Source organism: Mauremys reevesii, linkage group 1 (genome assembly GCF_016161935.1).
Source record: "Mauremys reevesii isolate NIE-2019 linkage group 1, ASM1616193v1, whole genome shotgun sequence".
NCBI classification, from domain to species: Eukaryota; Metazoa; Chordata; order Testudines; family Geoemydidae; genus Mauremys; species Mauremys reevesii.
In genome coordinates, this window is record NC_052623.1 from 307,181,258 (window position 1) to 307,195,022 (window position 13,765).

At 43.4% G+C, this 13,765-nt stretch overlaps 1 protein-coding gene and 1 long non-coding RNA gene across 3 annotated transcripts in view; one reads left to right on the top strand and one right to left on the bottom strand.

Annotated features, from left to right (window-relative positions):
* The window catches only part of PDZRN4 (PDZ domain containing ring finger 4), a 389,321-nt gene that overhangs the window by 345,395 nt on the left and 30,161 nt on the right, over positions 1 to 13,765 (bottom strand). The window lies entirely within an intron of this gene.
* The window catches only part of LOC120386665, a 67,685-nt gene that overhangs the window by 614 nt on the left and 53,306 nt on the right, over positions 1 to 13,765 (top strand). The window lies entirely within an intron of this gene.

Here is a 13,765-nt window from a genome sequence, read left to right on the forward strand (position 1 = left end):
GCCTAGGGCTCCGGGCCGGGACACAGAGGAGTGGGTGGGCCTGCGTCCCCCCTGCCACCCCACTTGCAGGTGGCAGTTTTCCCCCTCACCCCAGTGCTCAGTCCCTGCACCTACGGGCCTGAGCCCTAATTGTTGTTGCCCCGCCCTAATCCAGGGCCTGGGCCTTCCTGAACTGTTTACTGCTCAGCCCCTGCACCAAAGGGCCTGAGCCACCTTGTACTGTTTACTGCTCAGCCCCTGAACCAACGGGCCTGAGCTCCCTGAACTGTTTGCTGCTCAGCCCTTGCCACAAAGGGCCTGAGCTCCCTGAACTATTTGCTGCTCGGCCCCTGCCACAAAGGGCCTGAGCTCCCTGAACTATTTGCTGCTCGGCCCCTGCCACAAAGGGCCTGAGCCACCCTGAACGGTTTGCTGCTCAGCCCCCTGCCACAAAGGGCCTGAGCTCCCTGAACTGTAGTATTGCTCAGAACCTGCCACAAAGGGCCTGAGTCCTAACTGATTCTTGTCTTATTGCTCAGCCTTGCAGCCGAAGGCCTGAGCTCTAATTGACTCTGATGGTGTTGCTCCGCCTTAATGGAGACGGGCAGAACCCTCATAGGAACGACAGGCCGGTGTGGCTCCCCTCCTCCCCGTGGAGGGTTGAGCCCCGGACCCACACGATTACAGGGCTATTGTACACTAGGTGTCTATGATCTTTAAGGATAAAATGCAGGGGCTTAAATCAAAGACCTAATTTGACACAAAGACAGTAAGCAGTTAATCAGTAGCACAGTATAAACACTGAGTATGTTACATCACTGCCTTCTGAGCACGGTTTTTAGCATTTGCTTCTTCAGATTTACCAGCCTAGCTGTAGCCTAGATAGAGTTTAGAGGATTAAGCCATAATGCTACACATGTGCAGACTAGAGGGCACAGCAGTTGTTGTTTAGTCCTCATAACTTCTGCACAGCATGTGAAAATCAGATAGTTTATGGCAGTTAGAGCTCATTAAAATAACCACCCTTGTTCTTTTTAACAGGGTCATTATGTATCATTAACTGAGTTTCTCTAATTGTTTCACACCCTTTTATCTGTGTAGTAGCTGCTTTCAGACCCATTTTATCCAGATCTTTCTATTACTACAGAAATATAAAAACCACCACTAAGTAAACAAGCCATTGGTCCACATATTCTGGTAATCTGCCTCCAATGACCAATAACTGATCCTTTAGAGAAAAGTGAAATTTCCCTTTTACTATGCCATTACATGTGAGGAGAGATGCCTTCCCAACTCCAGCTGGCACTCAATTTATGTGCTGAAGCATGAGGCATGATATCTCTTATAACTTTTTACATTGCTTGTATAACTGCAAATGTTATTTTTCCTAAAGCAAAATCTCTAATCCTCCTTGGAATTTTGCTGAGCCATTTACTTCAATACTATGCAGAAGTGAATTCCACAGCTAGGTCATACACTACAGAAAAGAGTATTTTTTATAAGTTTTAAATTTGTTGCATCTCATTCTTAAATTAACAGAATGATTGAATTGGAAGGACTAGTTGGCTTTCACTGTATCAGTGTCTATTTTATAAATCTCTATTATGTTCACTGTCATAGCACATAAGTATATCTACAGGCATTATCTCTCTGTTTCATTAGTGTTCAAACCATCAAAGAGATCTGCATGCTTAGACCCTTACTCTCAACAAGAGGAATCTCCCTGACTCCAGTGGGATTCTCCCTTGCTATCAGCTTTCTATATTGAACACAATTCTATACATTATGTGTGCAGTGTTTTTACACATATAAAGCTACTCTTGCATGTAAACAAATATGCACTCATAGTTATTTTGCTCAAAAAATAGTTATCTGCCTACTTTCTCAGCTTTTTGATGTTTTACAAGTCTCAGTGAATCAAAGAAAATGAGCTTTCCCTAACACAAAATAAATAGATGAGTCCTGACTTAAGAACATATATTTTATTCCTAAAAGAATAAAAACAACAATTAAAATGAAAAGTTTGCTGGAAGACTTCCTCTTGAGTTTTCTTCCTGGTCAGAAAAATGTTCATAGCTTTAATAACTTCTTCCACTGAAGGAGCTCATTCATCAAAACTAATAAAGTCTTTAAATCATTTGGTGCAATAAAAGGTGCATAAATAATTGCCACAATGTCCATTCGGTATTTTATCATGAAGGAAATAATGCTGACTTGGCACAATAAAGTCACTTAATGTCATAATGACTAGTACAAATTTATTTCTTTTTTAGTTCCCAATCATCATTAGCACATAGGACCATATATCAGATTTTAAAAAAAACAACAAAAAAACCCTGTTTTTACAGGATATCTAGAGTAACAAGAAACTACTGTTAAAACTCATAATGTAATAAAACCAAACATTTCAGATTTCGGTGCTGAAATTTAAACTCCTAAATCCACATGAATTGTCATCATCATCATCATCAAGGCACGTAAATATAAGAGACTTGATTTTTCAAAGGTACTGGGCACTTACAGCTCTCGCTGATGTCAGGTCAGAAAAAGCAGCACCTTTAGTCCTCCATCACAAAGGGAACAATATAGTGGAGAATTATTTAGGAGGATATTATTTAGTGGACATACACACTCCCGTAACATACCTCATTCTCAATACCTGAGTTTATCTCCTAGCTGGGACCTCCAGTAATATCCTGCAGCTCCAGATCATTTTCCTCAACCTCTGGGCTGCGAGGCCCAGTTGATGTACAAGCTGGAAAATTGTCTTAATGATTTGAAACATGAGAAAAGCAGGGAATGAAAAGGGAAGGTCACACTCTGAAAGAAAAAAAAAAGATCCCCACACAACTTTAACTCTGCCTCTGGTAAGGGTGGTTGGAGGAACTCAGAATAAACCAATCTCTTATGACCCGCCTCACTTTCAAAAGAGAGGAACATTTTCTCCGGATCTACTACCACCACTACAAATCAAGACTTCTATCCTTACAATTCAATGGGATCCTTCAGTTTGTGGTCTAGGCCAGTGGTTCTCAAACTTGGGCTGCCGCTTGTGCAGGGAAAGCCCCTGGCAGGCCGGGACAGTTTGTTTACCTGCCGCGTCCGCAGGTTCAGCCGATTGCGGCTCCCACTGGCCGCGGTTCGCTGCTCCAGGCCAATGGGGGCTGCAGGAAGTGGCATGGGCCAAGGGACATGCTGGCCGCCCTTCCTGCAGCCCCCATTGGCCTGGAGCGGCGAACCACGGCCACTGGGAGCCGCGATCGGCTGAACCTGTGGACGCGGCAGGTAAACAAACTGCCCGGCCCGCCAGGGGCTTTCCCTGAACAAGCGGCGCCCCAAGTTTGAGAACCACTGGTCTAGGCAGTGTCATGGCTTATTGAGTAATTACTACTGGCTAACAGATCACACCAAACACAATGACTGCCTCTCCTCCCTGTTTTCAGCTACACAATCACAAATAAACAGACTCACAATAATTAACAGATCCCTAATATTACTTCCCTGTAGCTGTCACAGGTCACAAGAGGCAACTCTTCCCCACACTCCATTAAAAATAAAAACATTGATGAGTTGCTTGTGTCCAAAGGCAGCAGAGTTCAGACAGCATTGGGTGTCTTGTTTGAAAAAGGTAACCTTATTTCTGCATTTCCTAGCTTCCTCATATTTGACTGCTTTTTATTTCACCTATACCATTCTTGTATGAAACACGTTGGGAGGCCTTAAGTCAACATAGCCCCATTTTCCAAGTCTTGATCTCCTTTACAACAGGCCTGATGACCTTAAATCACTGTTAAGTGCTCCCAACCATAATGAAGTGTTTTGCACAGAAAGTTAATTATAACCCGATATCAACCAGTGTAAGTCATCTCCCTTTTGACACTTTTAATAGTTTCAAACCAAGATGCTGCCTATAAAAAATTAGTAGCGAGGCTCTAGTCAGCATTATCTCAAGTTTACAGGAGTTTACACTAAAAATAATACCACAGTTTATAAAGATTTTTTGTTTCAGAAAGGCAGGACATTTACTATTTTAATACGTCAACATTTGTAAAACCCTCCAGCCGCAATGGTTTGTGCACTCAACGCTTTGCTGGTAGGTTGCTCCTTTGAATGAACTCTTACAATTTATTTCTTTGAAATGAATCAGAGATACAAAGGTAGACTGGGGAGAGATCTCAATTAAATGTTAGTGGCAACCAACCAAGAGACCTCTAGGCTGAGATTTTATAAAGCTTTTTTTCACCTCTTATAGCCTTACTTAGCTTTCTGTGCAGGGGACCAAATAAATTAATACTGTAATACATCAATAAATGTCATGCTTGCAATGAGAAATCCTGACAGCAGGCCACGCAGGGTAAAACAAAGTCTACGCCAAGCAATTAAGTTTATGAAGGACAAGCAGATGACAAGAATTAAACTAATTAATTTACTACATAAAAGCTTCAGTTAAAGTGTGAAAAAGCTCTCAACTGTTCGCCAATAAACACAGCATTTTCTTCTCTCCACTGAAGTTGATGGCACTATAGTCTCTGCTATCCATGTCCTTTTCCACTTTCCTTAAAAAAGGTGGAGAGGGAGCTCTTTCTTGAGCAATCAGCCTTCAGTAACCATAGCCCACAACTTCAATAGAATACAACTTTATTTTTAATATGTCCTTAATTAACAGAGTTAATGAACAGCAGAGTGAAGGAAATTAAACATAGGCAAGAGAAAGAAAAGGGTTGTTTTCAAATGAGATTAAAATCTAAGAGGCAAAGAGATATGGCAATGCTGTTCAGATGGCAGGAGATGAACAGCAGAGCAGAAGGTTCTCACACCAACAGCAGTGAAGACATGCAAATGAATGGAGAGGAAGTCACTGCAAGATAGAAGGAGCAAGGAAAAGAGAGAAGAAATGGATAAGTTCCAAAAGGTAAAGAGACTTGTAACCTTAGTGCTAATGTTTCCCATTAAAGATTTTCACATTTATCTGAACCCAAGGTGAAGGAATCTAGTCTCTCTTCAGTTCAACTAACTCCATTTAACACTAATGGGTGCATCTGAGCCTTGAGAGAAGAAGAGTAGTGGTCATTGACGCTACACAGAAAATAAGGTGTTCAAACTCCTGCACAATATCTGAAAATAATGAAAAACATTTTTTAGTATAGTTTATCAAATAACCATCTTATTTCACAGAATAAGATGGTAAAGAAAAATGTAAAAATCTACAGGAAGAACAAAAAAGAAATATCCGGATAGGGCTCTATACAATTACAAGTTAGTGGGAAATTAATTAACTGGTTTCCATTTCTTCTTGCCCACACACAGGTTCAGAATGCTGACAGATCCTGTAACTGGACTGTAGAGCCAAAGAGAATACAATCAGTTATTTTTTAGAGGTACAAATCTACAATCAGTAGCAGAAGTGAATTCTCTAGATAAATATTACTTAAACATTTCACAAAGAACTACTCGGCATACCATGTACCACACTTCAGAATTCAGTGGAAAGCTTCTCCCACAAGTGTGGAGACCGAACCTTCAATTTCTGTAGAATTTGAGGAAAAGTGTGTGGCTCCTTTTCTTCTAAAGATAACTGAACATGAACTGATGCAGTGGTATATACATGAGCCTGAGGATAGATGGTGCCATTAGTTTCTTCTGTTGCTCAGATATTTCCCAAACAGCAGCAGAGTGAAACTAACAAAACTTGGGTCAGTTTCAGCACTGCTATTCAGAACCCATTCCAAAACAGCAGTGAAAGTGTCAAGAATGTCAATATAATTCTTCTGCTGTTGCTGCTTGGAAAAATGAGTAGGGCTGAAAAATCTACTCAGTCAGAGTTTCTCAGACAAGAACCATTAACTTCTGTAGAACATCAGCTTACATTTAAAAAAATATTATTGTTACAAAAAATTTCCAAATGTTGATCAAGTGTAATTTGATGCAATAACGTCCACCTGAGTCTGCAGATCAACTCAGTCAGTGCTTCTGCTACTGCTTAGAGCTTCAAATCAATATGAACTTGTGTGCAATTAAGCAATTTGATCTGAGACTATAGTGCTTATTTTCACCTTTAGTCATGTAGATTGCCATCAGGAGCATTTTTCTTAATAAAATTTTAAAAATAAACATGCTAGGCTGTACTCATCAACTTCAAAAGAATTTCTCCAGAGGTGAATTTGGAAATATGTGCCTAGATTTGTTTTACGTTATACAGCTCACTGTGTACATAACTAATTAAGTATTAAAAACAAGAGAGCAATAAAAGATAGATGAACTACATCCAGACGTAAAGTCCCCAACATATCTCACCGTAGTATCTTCTGAGGATGTTAGGGAGATTCCCAAACCTGAGCTGGCTTTTGTAGGTGATAAATCTGAAGAACTGTCACAGATTGAAGTGTCACTAGAGGAGGTTTTGGAATTAATTGATAAACTCAACATTAACAAGTCACCGGGACCAGATGGCATTCACCCAAGAGTTCTGAAAGAACTCAAATGTGAAGTTGCGGAACTATTAACTAAGGTTTGTAACCTGTCCTTTAAATCGGCATCAGTACCCAATGACTGGAAGTTAGCTAATGTAACGCCAATATTTAAAAAGGGCTCTAGAGGTGATCCCGGCAATTACAGACCGGTAAGTCTAACGTCGGTACCGGGCAAATTAGTCGAAACAATAGTTAAGAATAAAATTGTCAGACACACAGAAAAACAAACTGTTGAGCAATAGTCAACATGGTTTCTGTAAAGGGAAATCGTGTCTTACTAATCTATTAGAGTTCTTTGAAGGGGTCAACAAACATGTGGACAAGGGGGATCCGGTGGACATAGTGTACTCAGATTTCCAGAAAGCCTTTGACAAGGTCCCTCACCAAAGGCTCTTACGTAAATTAAGCTGTCATGGGATAAAAGGGAAGGTCCTTTCATGGATTGAGAACTGGTTAAAGGACAGGGAACAAAGGATAGGAATTAATGGTAAATTCTCAGAATGGAGAGGGGTAACTAGTGGTGTTCCCCAAGGGTCAGTCCTAGGACCAATCCTATTCAATTTATTCATAAATGATCTGGAGAAAGGGGTAAACAGTGAGGTGGCAAAGTTTGCAGACTGTGAAGAACTTCATAAAGATCTCACAAAACTAAGTGATTGGGCAACAAAATGGCAAATGAAATTTAATGTGGATAAATGTAAAGTAATGCACATTGGAAAAAATAACCCCAACTATACATACAATATGATGGGGGCTAATTTAGCTACAACGAGTCAGGAAAAAGATCTTGGAGTCATCGTGGATAGTTCTCTGAAGATGTCCACGCAGTGTGCAGAGGCGGTCAAAAAAGCAAACAGGATGTTAGGAATCATTAAAAAGGGGATAGAGAATAAGACTGAGAATATACGGTATTATTGCCCTTATATAAATCCATGGTACGCCCACATCTCGAATACTGTGTACAGATGTGGTCTCCTCACCTCAAAAAAAGATATTCTAGCACTAGAAAAGGTTCAGAAAAGGGCAACTAAAATGTTTAGGGGTTTAGAGAGGGTCCCATACAAGGAAAGATTAAAGAGGCTAGGACTCTTCAGCTTGGAAAAGAGAAGACTAAGGGGGGATATGATAGAGGTATATAAAATCATGAGTGATGGTGAGAAAGTGGATAAGGAAAAGTTATTTACTTATTCCCATAATACAAGAACTAGGTGTCACCAAATGAAATTAATAGGCAGCAGGTTTAAAACAAATAAAAGGAAGTTCTTCTTCACGCAGCGCACAGTCAACTTGTGGAACTCCTTACCTGAGGAGGTTGTGAAGGCTAGGACTATAACAATGTTTAAAAGGGGACTGGATAAATTCATGGTGGCTAAGTCCATAAATGGCTATTAGCTAGGATGGGTAAGAATGGTGTCCCTAGCCTCTGTTCATCAGAGGATGGATATGGATGGCAGGAGAGAGATCACTTGATCATTGCCTGTTAGGTTCACTCCCTCTGGGGCACCTGGCATTGGCCACTGTCAGTAGACAGATACTGGGCTAGATGGACCTTTGGTCTGACCCGGTACGGCCATTCTTATGTTCTTATGTTCTATTACTGCTGTAATGCAAGCCCAGCTATCAAATTTTACATAGACATCCCTATGAAACTCTTCAAAGAAGAATAATGACTTGTAACCTTGGGAAAATATACACATTCCCTGAAAATAAACTTAGGATAGCACTGAAATCAAGTGGCTCTCTCTCTCTCTCTCTCTCTCTCTCTTTTTTTTGATGCGTGTACAGATCCCAGCTGAGTAGAATGAGGCAGATCCTTGGGGATTCACTTCTTTCTTTCAACAAGCCATTATTAAGAAGAGCTTAGGTTTAGATCACTCAAGCACTCCAAAGATGTCTATACTATTACCAGCTCTAATGAGCAGATTGTTCTTCAAACAAAAAGCCATTTACAAATACACAGCCACTTTATTATATAGTATCAGAGGGGTAGCCGTGTTAGTCTGGATCTGTAAAAGCAGCAAAGAGTCCTGTGGCACCTTACAGACTAACAGACGTATTGGAGCATGAGCTTTTGTGGGTGAATACCCACTTCGTCGGTGGGTATTCACCCACGAAAGCTCATGCTCCAATACATCTGTTAGTCTATAACAGGGGTCAGCAACCTTTCAGAAGCGGTGTGCCGAGTCTTCATTTATTCACTCTAATTTATGGTTTCAGGTGCCGATAATACATTTTAATGTTTTTTAGAAAGTCTCTCTCTATAAGTCTATACGTTATATAACTAAACTAGTGTTGTATTGTAAAATAAACAAGGTTTTCAAAATGTTTAAGAAGCTTCACTTAAAATGAAATTAAAATGTTGATATTACGCTGCCGGCCCGCTCAGCCCACTGCTGGTCTGGGGTTCTGTTCACCTAGGCCGGCAGCGGGCTGAGCGAGGCCTGTGGCCGGGACTCCGGCTGGGAAGGGTCCGTCAGCCAGAACCCAAGACCAGTAGCAGGCTGTGCGGGGCCGGGACCCAGAGGGCTGGGGGCAGAGGGCTGGAGGCTGGGTATGTGGGGGGTGTAGGTGTCAAGGCAGAGGGGGACCTGGGTATGGGTGGGGGTGCTGGTGTCAAGGCTAGGGTTGTGGGGGGGATGAAGGAGTCAAGCAGAGGGCTGGGTGTGTATGAGGGAGGTACAGGGCTCAGGGCAGGGGCCTGAGGGGTGTGCAGGGCTCAGGGCAGAGGGCGGGGTGTGTGGGGGGGTCAGGGCTTAGGGGAGAGGGCTGGGTGACTGCCCCCATAAGAACTCTCAATCCCGCTGCTCCTTGTCCCCTGACTACTCTGTCCTGGGACCTCTGCCCCCAACTGCCCCCCAGGACCCCATCCCCTATCTAAGCCTCCCTGTTCCTTGTCCTCGGACTGGACCCTATCCCCTACCTGTCCCCTGACTGCCCTGACCCTTATCCACACCCCAGTCCCCAGCCAGACCCCCGGGACTCTCATGCCTATCCAACCACTCCCCGCCCCTGACAGGACCCCCAGAACTCCCGACCCATCCAACCCCCCGACTCCCTGCCTGCACCAACCCCTCTCCACACCCCTGCCTCCTGACAGCACCCCCCAGAACTCCCAACTCATATAACCCCCCCAGCTCCTTGTCCCCTGACCACCCCCTCCAGAGACCCCCCCACCCTAAATGCCCCCCAGGACCCTCCTTGCTCCCGGTCCCCTGACTGCCCTGACCCCTATCCACTCCCTGCCCCCTCACAAACCCCAGGACTCCCATGCCCCATCCAACCCCCCCTGCTCCCTGACTGCCCCCTCCAGAGACCCCCGCCCCTAACCCCCTGGACCCCCTCCCCATCCAACCCACCCTGCTCCCTGTCCCTTGACTGCCCCCACCCCTTATCCAACCCCCCAGCCCTGGGCCCGTTACCATGAGGCTCCACGCAGAGCCAGACACGCAGCCCCGCCAGAGAGCTCTGCGCGCGGCAGCGGCAGAGCTCTAGTTGAGCAGGGAGCGTGTCTGCCTCCCCGCGGAGCCAAACACTGCCCCGCGGGAGCGCACAGCCCCAAACCCCAGAGCGCTGCACACGGCGGCAGGGCGCCAGGGGAGGTGCCAGCAGCTTGCTGCGCTCGGCCGGTGCTCCGGCCCCAGAGCGCGGACCCCGCAGCTTGCCGTGCCGGGAGAGTGGGGCCATTTGCCCACCCCGTGCACACAGCTATGCTTCTGCTCCCGCGGAGGGAGCAGAGGGCAGAGGAGAGCGGGCGAGGCTGGGCAGGATTTTTAATGGCATGCTGGAGTCAGGACAGGCTCCAGCGTGCCATTAAAAATTGGCTCGCATGCCGTCTTTGGCACGCGTGCCATAGGTTGCCGACCCCTGGTCTATAAGGTGCCACAGGACTCTTTGCTGCTTTTACTATATATATGCACACAAACCCACACATCATTTATTATTATTTCAAGTTTGGCCTCTGCATTTGGAGTCCAAATTGTCTACACAGTAGATCATTTTCAGAAGCATACTGAAATTATTTTACCTGTCCTTTTATTTTATAATGGACGTAAACTGACTTCCACAGTGCTCCATGTTGGGTACAAGACTTGCTGGAACATTGTATGTTACAGAATTGGAGCCAGATCTTAGATCAGAACGTAAACTGGCAAATCAATTTTGAAAAGATTTATTCCCAATGATTTCTTGTTAACTAGTGTTTGACTATAGTGGGTTGAATCAGCTCCAGTGACTGGCATTTCTCAGAATCATGGCCTTAGTTACATACAAAAAAAAAAGGGCCATCACCATAGTTTTGTCTATCATTGCTGAGCACCAATTCTTGAAATACTGATTCAGCAGGCTTCTATGTGAGTTAAGAATCAGTATGGGTAACAGCCCAGAATTGCCTGAGGCTAGAGCAAAAGGAGTGTCCACTCTTGTAGCAGCAGCAGCTCTTCCTGCTGCAACTCCCTAACTGTCTTCAACAGCAGCACTCATGGTTGCAAAAACAAGACACAGGAGGAAAGAAAAAACAGCCTTCCTCCTCCTTCGTCACCGTCAGGAGACCCACTTCTCCTCTGATCCCATCACACCACTATGGGAGCAAACTGATTAATGTTATTTCTTGTCACAGAAAATAAATTATATTGGCCTGGATCCTACAGCAGAATCTGACAGTCATTAATTTACTACAAGATTCATGCAGACTATTTACATTTAAAAAATAACTGCTCCTCCTAGAATTATTACAAATCTTAGACCATACAGACACATGCTCTGGTATGCTGAATTACGGGTAATAACTTTCATATTTGGTGAGTGGCTTCTGAATTATTTGTATAGCAGAAGCCCCCAAAATATGGTAGGAGCTTTCCAAATGGAGGAAGACAGTCCCTGCCCCAAAGATTGTGCCCAAATACACCCACACAAAAATCAAGTCCTATACATATAGTCAGACAGTATCTATCTGCAGCTTGAGAATTGTTGCAAGAGAAAGTTAGAGTTTAGGTAATGTTGTGCTTATCAGTTAAGATGTAAAATCAGACTGGAAGAATCTAGCAACAAAAATTACAGATTTTCCTTTTAGCTAGTCTCTTCCTGCCTTCTCTCCGCACCCATCCTTGCCCTTTAGTATATTTTATACGTAAAATATAATGTTAAACTAAAATAAACCACAAATATTTTTAAAAACCCACAACCAAACAAAAAAATCAAAGTGCTACTGATGCTTGAAAATCACAACTGTATTATATCCCCCTCTCTAACTCTTAGTCTATTTTGTCTATTTGGATGGTAAACTCAGAGGTTGGGGACTATGTCTGACTATCTATTTGTACAATGCCTTGCATAATGGGGATCCTGATCTTGGTTGCAGTCTCTAGAGCAAGGATCGGCAATCTTTGGCCTGTCAGGGAAATCCGCTGGCGGGACGGGACTTTTTTTTACGTGCAGTGTACACAGGTTCAGCCGATCGCAGCTCCCACTGGCCGCGGTTCGCCGTTCCAGGCCAATGGAGGCTGCATGAAGTGGCACAAGCTGAGGGATGTGCTGGCCACCGCTTCCCGCAGCCCCCATTGGCTTGGAACGGCGAACCACGGCCAAGGGAGCTGTGATCAGCCAAACCAGTGGACGCTGCAGGTAAACAAACCATCCCGGCCCACCAGCGGATTTCCCTGATGGGCCGCGTGCCAAAGGTTGCCGATCCGTGCTCTAGATGCTAGTGCAATACAACTAAAAAGAACAACTTGATGGCTCACATGTGGCTTTTATCCACAGCCCTGAGTACAGCGGGTGCCACTCAATTCCCATGGGAGCTCAGGAAGGATTGCACCCTTAAGCCATAGGACTGTGCCTTCCTAGAATTTCAAGGTGTACAGATGACACACAGCCACTGATACAAAACTCCCAGGGGTGCTGCATGTGAATCCAGCCAGCTTTGCTAGAAGCTGGAGGAAGGGCGAGGCCACTGCATTTTCTCCATCCCCTCATCTTTGCAGTAGTTTGTGTCCCCAGGGATGTTGAGACAGGAAGCAGTCCATCCTCTGTTTGGGAGTGTGGGGATGATGACTACAGGAAGGGGTCAGCCTCTGTGCACCATTTGGCCCATGGTGCAATGCTTTAAAATCAAATTCATACTTTGTAATTGCCGTCACCCATACACCACTCTGGATGTCATCGATTTAATTTGCTCTTTATTTAACCAATCCAAGCATGAACTAAAACTAAACCAATTAAATTACTCCAAAATCAAAAACACCCCAATATTACCAAGTTACTTCATAAATATTTAATAGAATATTGCATAATATTTGAATATTTAGTAGAATTTATCAAGTTTAAATTTTATAAAGCAACTCTATTTTCCAATCTGTTTATGTAAGAATGCACCTTTACTACTGAATTGAGTATATTTTGGGAAAGGAAAATATTTCTTCACTAGTGCGATATAAGAACAAATGCTAAGACTTTCTAAATACCACTCAGTCACATACAGTAGACTATATACAAGAGTGGCAAAGAGACATATTAAGAGCTGTAGTTCAGACCAATCAGATTAATTCTTGTGGCTTTCTTGCCAAAGTAACAGTACCAATTTCTAGACCTTTATAAAGTATTTTTCTCAAAATGTAATTCTATGTCACTGAAGACTAACAAGGTACAGTGTGACACTCTCCTATTGCTAGGTCTGAATTATTCCTTCTCCCCCTCCAAGCACACATCTGAAATTTCACTTGCTAAAAACCATCACCATCATTTCAAGAACAATTAATTGATTTTCCTCCAGAAACTGATACAATCAGGGTTCACTGAGTTTTTTAAAGCATCCCTGTGCACATTCAAAACTGCAATCTGGTAAGTGATTACAGCTGTCACTGATTTTCACATCACTTCCTCCATTCCAGCAGGGGCATAATAAGCCAGGATGGTACACTGCTCATCACCTTATAAGATGTAATTTGCTCTTAAACAGTTTGGCATCACTTATTATCTCTACCAGAGGATTCACAGAGCGAAGAAACTGGATTTGACATGAAACCATATGTTAACTGATTTCAAGACAAGTCTCTGAAGACTCAGGGCTCTACAGGAATACTGCAACTTAAGTCTCTTCCCCCCTTTTCCTTGGCAGAAATTATGTAACAATGTTCCAAATTTAGCTGATGGAGGTTTTTTTCCTCTTCTGTTTTTCTGTGTGAAGGAGGGAGAGGAGGGGTTTTCATCAGTGAAAATATGTTTTGGAGTTTGGTGCACACCATTTAAAGTATCTGAACATGATAGTATTGTAATGCAGGCTCTGCCCCTAACCACCACAACACTTTGTGATTAAATAAAGA